Source organism: Cynara cardunculus, assembly GCF_001531365.2.
Source record: "Cynara cardunculus var. scolymus isolate 2C chromosome LG 17, CcrdV1, whole genome shotgun sequence".
NCBI classification, from domain to species: Eukaryota; Viridiplantae; Streptophyta; class Magnoliopsida; order Asterales; family Asteraceae; genus Cynara; species Cynara cardunculus.
The window spans coordinates 22,777,118-22,790,731 of NC_037544.1; positions in this window are offsets into that span (position 1 = coordinate 22,777,118).

Here is a 13,614-nt window from a genome sequence, read left to right on the forward strand (position 1 = left end):
AGAGGCTCTGTTACCCTTAGGCCTCTGACAGAACTCTCTTAATAGTTCTTGTTTATTGATATGATGCGCGTGGTTCTGTGGATAAGGGTTAGAACACATCACGCGCATGTCAGAAACGGGGGCGCACGTCATCAATTGCACATCTTCCCAACACGGCGTGTCATACTTTTTGAGCCGTTTCAACCTATAGCCACTCATCACGACCTTTCGTCAAATAAACGGTTCAATTCAAAATCCTTCACTATAAATACCCCTTTCCCCCAAATCATAAACCTTTACAAAGCCCTTCTTCTCAGACGAACCTGCATTTTCTCAAAGCCTTAATACAAACCTGGAAATATGTCGTCTTCCTCAGCCTCAGCATAGTCCGTTAACGTATCCAGCGACAATGAAGTCACTCAGGCCCAAGCTTTAACATCTCACGCCTTATCATTTGTTCAAAATAGGTACGAAAAAGTCGTTCTTGTAAAGAAACCAAACAATTACTACATCGTCCCTTCTTCTACTGGATTCCCTGATTTCACCTTCGCCCTCCTAGAAATTCTTCGAAACCATCCCCTTTTTTACGCCCTTTCAGCCACCAAACCTATGTCTGAGTCATATATCACCCAATTCCTCCTAAGCTTATACATTACAACCATGGACAACACTAGATTGAGCATCGTTGGTTATGCCTCTCACCCTATCAACAAATCCTTGGTGCCTATGGAACTGAATGTTGACAAACTTCGAACAGCCCTGCACCTACCCACTCTGGAATCACTTAATTTGGATATTTTCGCCCCAACCTCAACAGACTCCGAGCTAATTGAGTTTCTCGAATTTCATTCCTATGCCGCCAAGACCAAAATTACCAAAAGGACTCAATTCAAATGCAAAGGACTACCCCCAATATGAAATACCCTGTTCTCCATCGTAAACTACTGTCTGACAGGGAAGGTCGGCAGCAATGACCAGAACTCCCACGCAATGCTCTCAATCGTATATGGGATTTATTTCAACCTACCTCTCGATTACGCACAACTAATATTCGAGGATATGGTTGGATTGATCAAGAGGAAATGCGCGACACAGAGGGGTGAAAAGTCCAAGGGTAAGGCACAGAAGAAGGCCAAGGAAGACCTGAACCATCCAAACCTAATTCTTCAAAGGTTCTTTGGCCTAGTCTTTGGGGATCTAATCGCAGAGAAGCTGCCCTCTGTTGAGCCTAACGCCAGACTCTATCCTTTTAAGGAGTTCCATCCGACAGAGCATGAGCTCGGGTACAGAAGCCCCAAACCTCTTTCAAGAGCCATGCAAAAATACCTTAGTCATGAAGATAGGAAATCATACAGACGTGGATTCAGGAGGCCAGAGCCGGTCCCTAAACCCCTCCATGCATAGGAATCCCCGTAGGAGAGAAAGTTGAAAAAATGAGAGTCGAGGGACGACAGGAGGAGCCAGCAGAGGCTCAAGAGGTGAGTGAGGTATGACCTAGCGTAGCAAGTCCCCCACCCAAGAAGACACAGAAGGGTGTTGATTCTTCTGTGAAAAAAGGTAGGGAAGTAGAGACCCGCAGAAGAAGAGGGTCCAAGTAGTCCTCTGCACAAGCCCAAGAAAAAGAAATCGAAGAAGGCCCAACCCGCAGAGGTTGTGGTCACAGAGGCTGCAATTCCAGAGAGCCCTGCAGAGGCTACTCAAAAGCGCAGAAGGTTGCGCAAAGTGGTGCACGAGGAGTCCCCAACAGAGCAGATTCAAGACGTTATCTTCCAAATTCAACCAGAGTTCAAAGCGCCTACGAAAGTAGCTGATTTGGGGACAGAGGTCGTCTTAGGTTATGAAGAAGAAGAAGAGTTGGAGCTAGGAGAGGGAGAAAAAGATACCCAAGGTACATGTAAAACCCAAAAATTTGTGGAATAAATAATTTATCTTTATTAGTGTTTTATTTTAAGAATATATATATATATATATATATTAAATAAGAATAGAAGGTTGAAATAAGTTTAAAAGTCGGACCAAAAGTGAAGGAAGAAGTCAAGACATGGGTGAAAGTTGTCAATTCGCGAAAGTTAAGGGACTGGGTCGTGTGTAAGCAGGTCCAAACCAGAAGGACCTGTTTTGTAAACAGGCAACAGACCTGCAATAGGGTGGCCTGCTGTCAACGATCGAGAGAGGCAGAAGAGGAACAGGCGATGCCTGGTTCAAAAAGGGAAACTGTGACCTGCCGGTTGCAGGCTGTGGAGAAGCCGTTCGCAGCCTAAAACTAGGGATTCGGCCAATTTGGTCAACTAATAGGCCAAATCGTTTGAGTATAAATTATGGGCACTGGTTAGGGTCACTATTCATTTTTGAAAAGAAGAAGGAAATCGTTGAGCTTGAGAGAGAAAAAAACCGGAGTTCAAGACCAGGAAAAACCCCCTGCTTTCCCGTCGTTTAGAGGTAATTACTCAACCAAAATTTATATTGTTACAACGCTTGGCTATGTCTTTGGCCCTGTATAGAACTTTAGAAGGCTCATGTTCCAAACTTCGTGTTTAAGGATTCGATTTTAAAGTTTAGATTTCATTTGGTGAAAATGTTGTATCGTATTCTGTTAAAAACCACTTTAAAGAATGTTATACAGAAGCTCTGCATGAGGGCYCTGTATCAAGTTATATTACACAGAAGCTCTACATGAGAGCTTTGTATCATGTTAGCCAGAGGCTCTGCATGAGGGCTCTGTATCAAGTTATATTACATAGAAGCTCTACAAGAGAGCTTTGTATCATGCTAGCCAGAGGCTCTGCATGAGAGCTTGGTATCAAGTTACGTTATACAGAAGCTCTACTTGAGAGCTCTGTATCAAGTTGTGAAAGACCAGAAGCTTTGGAAGAGAAACCAGAGGGGCTCTGGTCCTTGATGTGGAATTATTTTCTATGGGTTGGTTCAACTAGAGGCTCTGGTCGTGAAGCCAGAAGCTCTGGAAGAGAGACCAGAGGGGCTCTGGTCATATGTAATGTTTTCCAAGTATGGGTTAGTACAACCAGAGACTCTGGTCATGAAGACCAGAAGCTCTGGAAGAGAGACTAGAGGGGCTCTGGTCCTGAATGGCAAATATTTTCCAAGTGTGATTTAGAGCCAGAGGATCGATGGACGGGTTACTAAATATTTTCTAAATGTGATTTAGAGCAGGGGATCGATGGACGGGTTACTAAATATTTTCTAAGTGTGATTTAGAACCAGAGGATCGATGGACGGGTTACTAAATATTTTCTAAGTGTTATACAACCAGAGGGGCTCTGGTCCTGAAGGATTTAAGAGCCTAGAGGCTCTGTCAATACAACTAGAGGCTCTGGTCGTCCACAGAGGCTCTGGCCTTCTACCAGAGACTTAGTCATTTTAAGATAAATAGCTAGACAATACACCTTATGTTGGAACTCGCGTTTCTATAATTTTGATTGATGTAAGGGGCATTTAAGCATAGTTGACCAAGGTTGACCCTAGCCAACGTAGTTGACCGTAAAATGACTTTTATAGTCTTTTAAGGAATTTATCATTTATGTACTATTCACTACTATAAATTGTAGGTTACCAGTCAGCGCCGTTAAGTAAGCAATCGACGTTATCAGGTGAGTCTTCATGAGACTTACAATGGGATGCATACCTATGTACACATTTATTTTCAAGCATTATACGATTTATATGACGGTGGTACAAATACATGATGTATCAGTTTACATACATGATATGTTTTACATGTATGACGTTTTATGATCAGTTGCATGCTTTGTGTTTAATCATGTTTCGAATAACTCTAGCATGCTTTTCCATACTAAAGTTTGATGATTTAAGGGTGGGCATTTTACCAGTAAGTCACGACCAGTATAAAACACTACCCGGACAAGTGGGTGATAAGTTAAGATAGTGATACCCAGGGCGTGTTGGTGACTAATAAGTCACGACCAGTATAAAACACTACCCGGACAAGTGGGTGATCAATCGAGAATGAAGTATCAACCCAGGGCGTGTTTGTGACTAAATGACCCATTCCAGACAGATAATTTAKGAGATCTCATTTCTTTCAGTGTTGCATGTTTTTAGAAATTGCATGCTACTTGGTACAAGGTTTACAAGTTGAAATGCATGACGTACAATGTTTTTATAAACGAAAACCATGAACTCACTGAGCTTTCTAAGCTGACTATAGTATGCATCTCAGGCCCAGGTAGTTCGAGCACGGATAAAGGCAAAGGACATGCTTAGAGTGTTGCTTATTATCATCTCATTTTAGTCTTTTGTCTAAGATGCGCTGTAATGATCTTTTGTAACTTAACCCCAAGAGAAGGTGGGTTAGAACTTAAGTTAGATTTTGATGATTCAAAGACTTCCGCTGTAATAGTTTAAATGGTTTTAAATTAGCCATTACTTTGGTGTATTTATTAAGGAAATGTTTCAGATTACGTGACATCTCTCTTGATGAAAATGAGGGTGTTACAGTACACATCCTAGCCCTCCTCCCTGTGCTACCCACGTTTCTAGGGACCCTGTTCTAGAGGGATCCCTTATTGAACAAAGCGTGCACACACTGAGCCCAACCCAAGCTAACCTCGCAGAGGACATTCTTCSGTCCTMTGTCGAATGCACTACCCGGGAACCACATCTTACTCCAACATCCTCTCAAAAGGATGGTGGATTTAATATAAGAGTCCCATCGCCCAATGACTCGTCACATCCCAAAGAGGCATCCGTTGCCTCTCCACACAAGAGTGACCAGCCATAATATGCTTCAGAGGCATATGTGAGAGTCACAGAGACTGAGGGTCTAGAACGCCCAACGTCTACACTCGATCCCTCTGCCATGTTAGGCTCAGAACCTACAAGGCACGATATCGACAGAACACTTGTAGGCTCTCCTCACAGAGAAGTCCGAGGATCCGGTGGAAGTCCCCAAGCAGACTTCGCAAAACCAGTCGTTGAGGGTGCCTCATACTCTGAGGCTACTAGGTCACCATGTGTTGGTGATCTAGGTTCCCAGGATGCCTATGTGACGAAGGGGGAGTTACAAACCTTCGCCACAGCGGTATTCCAAAAGATGGATGAGTTGAAAAGCTTGTTCATCTCTCGATCGATGACAAAGGATCTTGTTCCAATCACAGAGGCTCTGAAGGAGTTGACATCCACAACTGCAGAACTCAAGGCAACTCTTTCAACCCTTCAGAGCTCTGTCCTACAAAAAGACGATCTCACTAATGCCTTCAGCGCTCTGTCTATCAACCCTACCTCAATCGACAAGCTCAAGTCAGAGTTAGCAGAACTCAAGGCAACTTTTGAATTTTGCTTTGTAGAAGTACTTGAATCTTGGTCATTAGTTTGATTAGCAGCTCTGGTACATCTGATTTCTGCCTCACAAACTCAATCCAAGTATATCGTGAGTATTCATCAATTAAGACTAAGATATACTTCTTCCAAGACAAGCTTTGCACAGAGATTGGACCACAAAGGGTCTGATGCAGGACACATCTGTCTTAGTTTTATGGGAAGCTCTTTTGAGTTTTCCCATTTCACACGCAGAGCAGAGATGGTCATTTTCGAACTTTATGGTAGGAAGTCTGTCAACCAAATTATGTTTCACAAGCTTTTCTAAAATTTGAAAATTGAGATGCGATAGCTTGTGGCGCCAGAGCCAAGCTTCTTCATACTTGCGAGACACGAGACAGAGAGTCTCTAAGTGAAAAGTTCATGAGATATATATTGCCTTTTCTCTTAGCTCTTAACAACTCCTGACCTAATTCTGACATAATAGAGCAAGCTTCCTTTTGGAACTTGACATTATAGCCAGAATCACACAGTTGACTTATGCTCAAAGGATTATGTTTAAGCCCAGAGACATAAGCAACCTTGGAGACAGAAACCTTACCTTGTAGTAGATCCCCTTATCCCTTTATTTATCCTTCTTTATAATCCCCAAAGGTTACTTTTCCTCCAATCTTCTGTCTGTATGAGGAGAGCAACCTCTTATTCCCGGTCATGTGTCTTAAGCATCCGGAGTCAAGATACCAAATGTCCACATGCGACTTCTGCAAAACAAATTATAGGGATTTAGGTACCCATTTCATAGTGGGTCCTTGATGATTAGGGATAGAGGGTTGCTTTTTAAGCTTGGAAAGAGGCTTCGTCTCTTGACCTTAATTAACAGACTTGGCTTTAGGAGCCTTCTTTATCTTCTGGGTCCTCTTAGATTTAGACCTTGATGACCCAGAGAGTAGATAGTTAGGGTCAGAGAGGTGGTGTTTTAACTTCAGCAACAGAGAAACACATTCACAATTATTAAAACATTTTGAATGATAAAATGATTTATTAGCTTTAAAGAATAATTTTTACATTCATTCCTAGCACTGGTAGTTCTAGCAAACTTCCTATCTAGATCTGATTGTTTTAACACAAAATGAGTCTTCTCTGATTTCTTCTTTCCTACTTCTTTGGCCTTCAGAGGCCTCTTTGAAACAGAGGAATTAATGTTAGAGCAAGCAACATATTTTCCCTTTTGTTCCGGAGTGAATTTAATTGGCTTAGATTTGGAATTTGAGCCCTTTGAAGCAGAAGAAACTGACTTTGCACTCTTTACCCTGTACTCAAACTTGGGAGCAAATTTAGCATTTGTCGACATGCTTGCATGACCAGAACCTAGGAGAATGTTTTTCTCAATAGGTGGTTTTGCAACCTCTGGTTCTTTGACAAAGACCTCTGTCTTAACTTGCTCTTCAAACGAGTTCACCTCTGACTCCCACGTCAGAGTCAAGAAAATCCTTGTGTGAATGTCGAGATACAGAGGTATCATTAAGAACTTGAGGTTCTCATGAGCATGAGCTACAAGCTTCATCCGTCTTTTGTTTTAGTCGACTTTCAAAAGTATCCGAGGAGTTACATTCAGAAGAATCTGCATGTCCTTTAGGAGGATAGTTCAAGGTCTCAAGCAAGTGTTGCTCGTAGACCTGTCTTATTGTTTCTGTAAAGCCATCCATCAATTCAAATCCATGAGTTTTAAGAAAATTACCTGTGGATGAACTCTTTATTTCATCTAATTCAGGTTTGACAACCTCACTTTCAGTCTTAAGATGTTCAAGATTTGTAGAGCCAAAACAAAAAATCTCATTTGTCTTCTCTATGCATTTTAAATCAACTTGTGGAACACATTTTGAAGAGTAAGAGATGTTTTTGAATTTCAACTTAGGGGTTCTGGCTCCGGTTTCAAGCATACGTCTTTTAAACGATGAGGTTGTATGCAAAATAGGAAAATCTGGTTTCTATTTTTCGCTCAACCTAAACACGGATTCAAGAGTGTTTTTCCTCTTCTAGGTGAGGTCTAGGTCTATATAACCTATCCCTGCTTTATCCTGTTGAGAGTTAACTTTTCCATACACCTACGGAGCATCTTGATATTTCTTAATCAAGAGCTCTTTTCTTTGTAGGCTCTGGTGTAGGAACTCCCTTTCCTATTGAAAATAGTCTTTTAGGGCCTCAAAGTTTTGTCTGTCTCCCTCTTTTTCTATAAGCTCTGTATCCTTTTTCTTCATAGCCGCTTTTAATTCTAAGCACTCTGTTTTAAGACTTGTTTTAGCGGATCGTTTTGTTTGTAAAAGATTTTCATTCTTCACTGATAACTCTTTTTTTTCTACAGTCAGTATCTCTGTTTCTCGTTCACAAAATAGTTTTTTCTTCTAAAAGGATTTTCGTTTAGATTTTTCGAGAGAGATATTTTGTTGTAGATTAATGAAATCGTTTGTCAAAGCAGAGATGCTCTCTTCCAGGTCAGAGTGAGAGTAACCAGAGATAGAACATATCTGGGAGTCGGAGTCAGATCCAGACTCATTCTCGACGGCCATTCCACATAAATTTGCTTGATCTTCTTCATCAGATGAGGAGTCAGAGACCCAATTCTCGTCTTCTGTCATGAGACTCCTTTGTGATCGAGTATACTTGTACTTTTTTTGTAGTACAATTCATCTTTCACAAGAGGGCTTCTTCACTCTTTGGAGTAGTGCCATATCTTTCCACATCCGAAACAGCGGATGTCTTGTTTCTTCTGTTCCGACTACTCTTCCTCCTTCTTGTTGGGAATAGAAGGAGGGTTCCTTCCATCAAAAGACTTTCCTCTGCTTCGGTCTTTTTGTCTTCCTCTTCTGTCGAAGACTTTCTTTCCAAATTTCCTTTGGAATTCCTTGGTGATCAGGGCCAAGGATTTCGCAAAGGCGTTGATGTCGTCGTCTTTAGAGCTAGATGCTCTGTCTGTATCATCATCACTCTCCAAGATGAAAGCCTTCTATCCATTCCTTCTTTCTTCTCTGGGTCTCCGTTCTCTATGTGACTGGCATGTTCCTATCTCTTTTGACTCAAAGACAAGAGCCAGAGGTCCACCCAGAGTGACCATTACCTTATGTACTTCTTGTTCTTGTGCTTGCAGCGTCCCATATACGTTATGCAGAGTCCATCCCTCCAGATTCTGGTTTGCCTGGACGGACATCGTCAGATTACCCCATTCAGTGTTCAATCTCTTCAAGAAGAGCATGTTGTTCTCCTCTTAAGTTCTGATCACGTCACACTTGCGACATTTGTTGATCAGAGTGTTGAAGCGATGATAAGTCTATTCTAAAGACTCATCAGGGAGTGCCTAGAAGCTGTTGTATTCATTGAGGCACTAGGCACAACGATTCTTCTTCATCTTGATGCCCCCTTCCAACTGGTTGGCCAGTCGATCCCACAAATCCTTCGTCGAGTCGCACGCATCCACTGACTGAAAGATTTTGTTGGGAAGCGCCATGATCAAAAGTCGTTTGGCCTTCTGGTCCACCTCCACTCTTCGTTTATCTTCATCGTTCCAGTCACGACGAAGTTTGGGAACTCGCCTGGCAGGTACCTCAACTGTATCACCAGCAGCAAGAATCCTAGGGATGACGGTAGTAGGGACGTATGGGCCATTCAAGATTGATTAATACAATTCTAGGTCAAGACCCTCATATAAGTTGATCATTCGGATCTTCCATTGGGGATATTCTTCCCTAATAAGAGTCGGAGGTTTTGTTAAGTAGCCGGCACTATACATGGAGTTCCATGATTGAGAAGACAACATTTAGAACTGAAATTTTTTATGAAAGATAAATTTGACAAGAAAGAAGATCGACTTAAAACCGATTTCCAGATTACTCAAAAGCAAACGTTTTTAAAATTGAAAAATAGATGAGTGGTAAATCTTTTAAAAACAAATAATCAAAAGAAAATTAAGAGTATTATCCAGTCGAATATTGATCGACTAATCAATTGATTTGATTAGCTGGCTTTGATACCAATTGTTTGAACCCATATACTCTTAATTCGTAGAAATATTGTTTGTTTAAAATAAGAATAAAAAACAACAATGTATTTCTATTGATTAAACAGGATATTCAAAGAAAAACGCAAAGCAGTAAATAAAACTTTGAATAACCAAATGCTTTTATTGAAGATGATGAATAGTTGAAGAACAAAAGTAATCTCACAATAATTTGCGTATAGTATAAGTCGGTTGCTTCAAGTATTTTGAACCTGAGGCGGAGGCCTTCTTTTATACACCTAGGTCTAACTAACTACGCTATAAATTAGGCGTGGAACTCTGAGCTGACTGGTCTGCATCCTTATCTGACTTTCTTTGATTAGCGGATCATACTTGGTCAAGACGCCTTTAAGCTGTTAGACGCTTGCGAGAATGTCTGGGCTAACACGCGCTTTCCATGAAGAAGGTAGCCAAATGCTCTGCATGAACATATAGAAGCTCTGCATGTACTATGCAGAGGCTCTGGGTCTTGGAGTTGTTGCTTTGAGTCAAGTGCTTATGCTTTTTTTTGGCGCACAAGACTTGAACGTTCACGGAGATAGAGTGTCGACTCTGTATAATGGAACCTTCATTCTGAGTAAGAGCTCTAGTCCTTGATCCTCTGCATGAGAGCTCTTAGCCAGACAGCTTCAATAGACTATGTCCTATTGACTAGAGCAACATACTTCTTATTTTCACTTTTACAAGTTTGGGGTATAACAAGACGTCCAGAGATGACGCCGAGGGAGTCAATCATGATGGAGAACATCCATCAATATCTGTACCATGATCGTGATGAAGGGCTGACTCTCAATCCTCCAATTCTTTCACCATAATACATGAACCTCCTTCACCATAGGTTTGTTAGACAGACTACCCAACCACCACGGGTTGTCTTTTCAAACGATGGAATAAGGCTGGTCATGGACATCAAGATGAGGACCTTTGCCAATAGAGCCATCAAGTACATCGAGTACACAGTGGAACGAGCCCACGGTCAGGTCAGCGTCTTTAGTGACAATTACTTGATCAATCTTAATCCCTATGACTTGATCGAGCTTTACGCATACACGACTCAGCGACAGGATCAGGGTATAAGGTTTGGGATGGTGAACAGAGTGATCGTGCAGACAATGGAGACCTTGGTGAAGCATCGAGCCAAGAGTGACTTTGAAATTGCTCTTCGGCTTGGCATCGACAGACTTTCCTGCACTCCACCCAATGAAGACTTCCCTGGCCTGCAGAAGAAGAGGTCTGCCTCTGTCCTTACTCAACCAGAACTGGGTCTGGTATATAAAAATGAGTTTGGCACGAAGAATTTTTTCAGTTTGACTGAGGCCTTAAAGTATTCAAATGAAACACTTAAATGGTTTCAAAAAGCCATCAGAGACAGGTTGGGCAGACCTCATGTGCCAACAGACGATGGACAAAGACTGATACATGAGATATCTACAATCGTCCAATAAAGAGGACTACTCATGCGCTTTTGGGATATATCCCAGGGAAGACCATGAATGTAGTCTTATGATTTTTTTTTCTTGTAATTTCCATTTCATCGATGTAAGAATTCATCATTTGTTCCAATGAAAAATTTGGCAAAAGATGCTTTTCTTTAGAATAACCTTTGATCTCCACTCATACGTTGAATGTTTCTAGATTAGTTGATGTTTGTTCTTTCATTGCTTAGGGGGAGATTGTTAGACCCCGTAAGTATTATGCATGAACTAATGAAGACAAACAAGTGAAGAAGAACTAGAAGGTCGATGAAAGACTTCAAGAAAAAATGACTAAGTCTGAAGAACAACCTGAGGGTCGATGAACTGACCAGAGATGCGATGGAAAGTGCATCTCCATAACCCCTCTGGTACTAACTGTTGATCCCAAATCTCTCAATAACACTTATAATCTAGTTATGAATAACCAAATTATAGTGATTTTACGAAGAAAGTTAAGAAAACTCAAAAGTAAAATATGAATATTCAAGAACAGTTTGAGCTTCAAAGGTTTTACTTTATAAATAATAAAACGTAAAACACAAAGTAAAAACCTCTCACGTATGCGCGCTTTTTACAATAGACCTAGTCGTCTATTTATACTAATTAGCTAATGCTAAGATAACTAACTATTGCTACTTTCTATCAAATATTCTAGCTAACGAATAATGTTTATCTTTCACATAGATAATCACTATTTACAAGATAAACTATAATTCCAGCTGTTGATTCGTCATCTCTAGCTATCATTATTGATGTGGCGCTTTCATCCTTATCTTCAAGTCTTCAATGCATGCTTGGATGAATACTTAGAAAATCTTCTAAGTGTTAGTCTATCTATCGTATCGATGAATACGCTTTCCATCGCATCATCCATCGATCCGCTGGTTGCACTTGTTCCATCGGTCCGATGGTTGGTCTTTCCATCGATGCTCTGGTTAGTCTTTCTATCGATCCAGACTTAGTCTTTTCTGCCTTGATGTCTTCATCGGTCTTCTGGTTCTTCATCACTTATTGTTTTTCATTACTTTTTACATTTTGCATTATGGGATCTAACAATCTCCCCCTATGTAATGAAATAAAAAAAATCTAATCTAATCACATATGAAGAACAGACACTAATCTAGAAGAAATATCAAATTCCAAATTTTCATTTTTGTACAAGACTGGAAGCAAATATACATAAAGGCAAAAATAAACAAAAAATCTATCTCATCAAGGATTACCCGAGTATATATCTCTGAAGCGTAGGAGTAATCTTCTGTAGTTTATGACAGTTGAGATCTCTTGAATGAGATGGTTTCCCACTTCCCTCGGCACGTGGCTTATGTCCAGTTTGTCTCTAATATTTTTCTGAAACCATTCAAGTGATTCGGTTGAGTACTTGAAGGCTTCAGACATTCTAAAGAACTTTTTCACCCCAAACTCATTCTTGTAAACAAGTCCGAGTTCGGGTTGAGACAAGACAGAGGCAGAGCGTATCTCCTGCAGGCCCTGGAATTCTTCGTTTGGTGGAGCGTAGGATAGCCTCTCAATGCCCAGCCTAAAAGCAAACTCAAAATCGCTTTTGGCTCTGTGCTTCACCAGGGACTCCATTGTCTTGACAATAGCTCTGTTCGCCATCCCAAATCTTATCTCGTGATCTTGCCGTTGAGCAATGTAGGCATATAACTCTATCAATTCATATGGATTGAGATTGATGAGGTCGTTCTCGTTGAAGACGCTGACTTCCCTATGGGCTCTTTCCACTCTGAACTCGATGTAGCGTATAGCTCTGTTGGCAAATGGATTGATTTTCAAATCAATGACTCTTCTTATACCATCGTTTGAAAAGACAGCTCGAGGATCTTGAGTTGTCTGTCTTACGAAATGATGATGCAGAAGACTCATCGACTCTGGCGATAGGATAGGCGGATTGGTTGACAGGCTTTCTTCTCGATCATGGTACATGTATTGATGGATATTCTCTATCATTACTGGTTCCCTGGTTGGCACTTGAGGTCTTCTCCTCGTCGACTCCATCTGCTGAATAATCTAGTCCACTAGGCCTGTTGGAGGATGCCTTGAGGAAGAGGGAACATCCGCTTGCACCATTGGTTGTGTTTGGGTTGGTTGGGTTGTTTCAGGTTCTTGGGTTTTTGTTGGTTGTTGAGGTGATGAAGGTTGGGTTATTATAGGTTCTGGTTGTTGGGGTGATGAAGGTTGGGTTGTAGTGGGCTCTGATTGTATGGGTGAAGAAGGTTGGGTTGTTATGGGCTCTGGTTGTAGAGAGATGATGAAAGGTTGAGTTATGCGGGGTGTTGGTGAAGGGGTTAAGGGTAGGTTTATATTTGGTGTAGAAGAAAATGGTTGATGTGTTTGAGGGGTGGTTGGTTCTTCATCCGTTGAGGAACTCAACATGATGGGCTCAGGGGTAGTAGCTAAGGGAACCTGGTTAAGTGGTTCATCATCGGAGGGCGAGATCTCTGGTTCCCTCGCTTGGGTTTCTTGGGTGGATGGTTGTTCTGGTGCTGGTTGTTGTGGTGTAGTGGATGTTGAAGTGTATGCAGCTGTCGCCTCTTTCTCCTCCTCACGAGGGCCAAGGCCTTGGTCATCGTGGCGTCTTCTTTTGCTCGGGCGGCTGCTTGAGCAAGAGGCTTRGGACCWCTTCTTMTTCTTTTCCCTCCTGAGGGATGTAAGATACTCCCTCAGGGTTGCCTTTCTTCTGGTCTCCTTCATTGAACGGAAGAGAGATGATGTACGTCGTTGTTCATTAGCCCTTGTTGGATGGATGGCTCGATGAACAAACTTTGCACTGATCTCGTTGAAAGAGGAGAC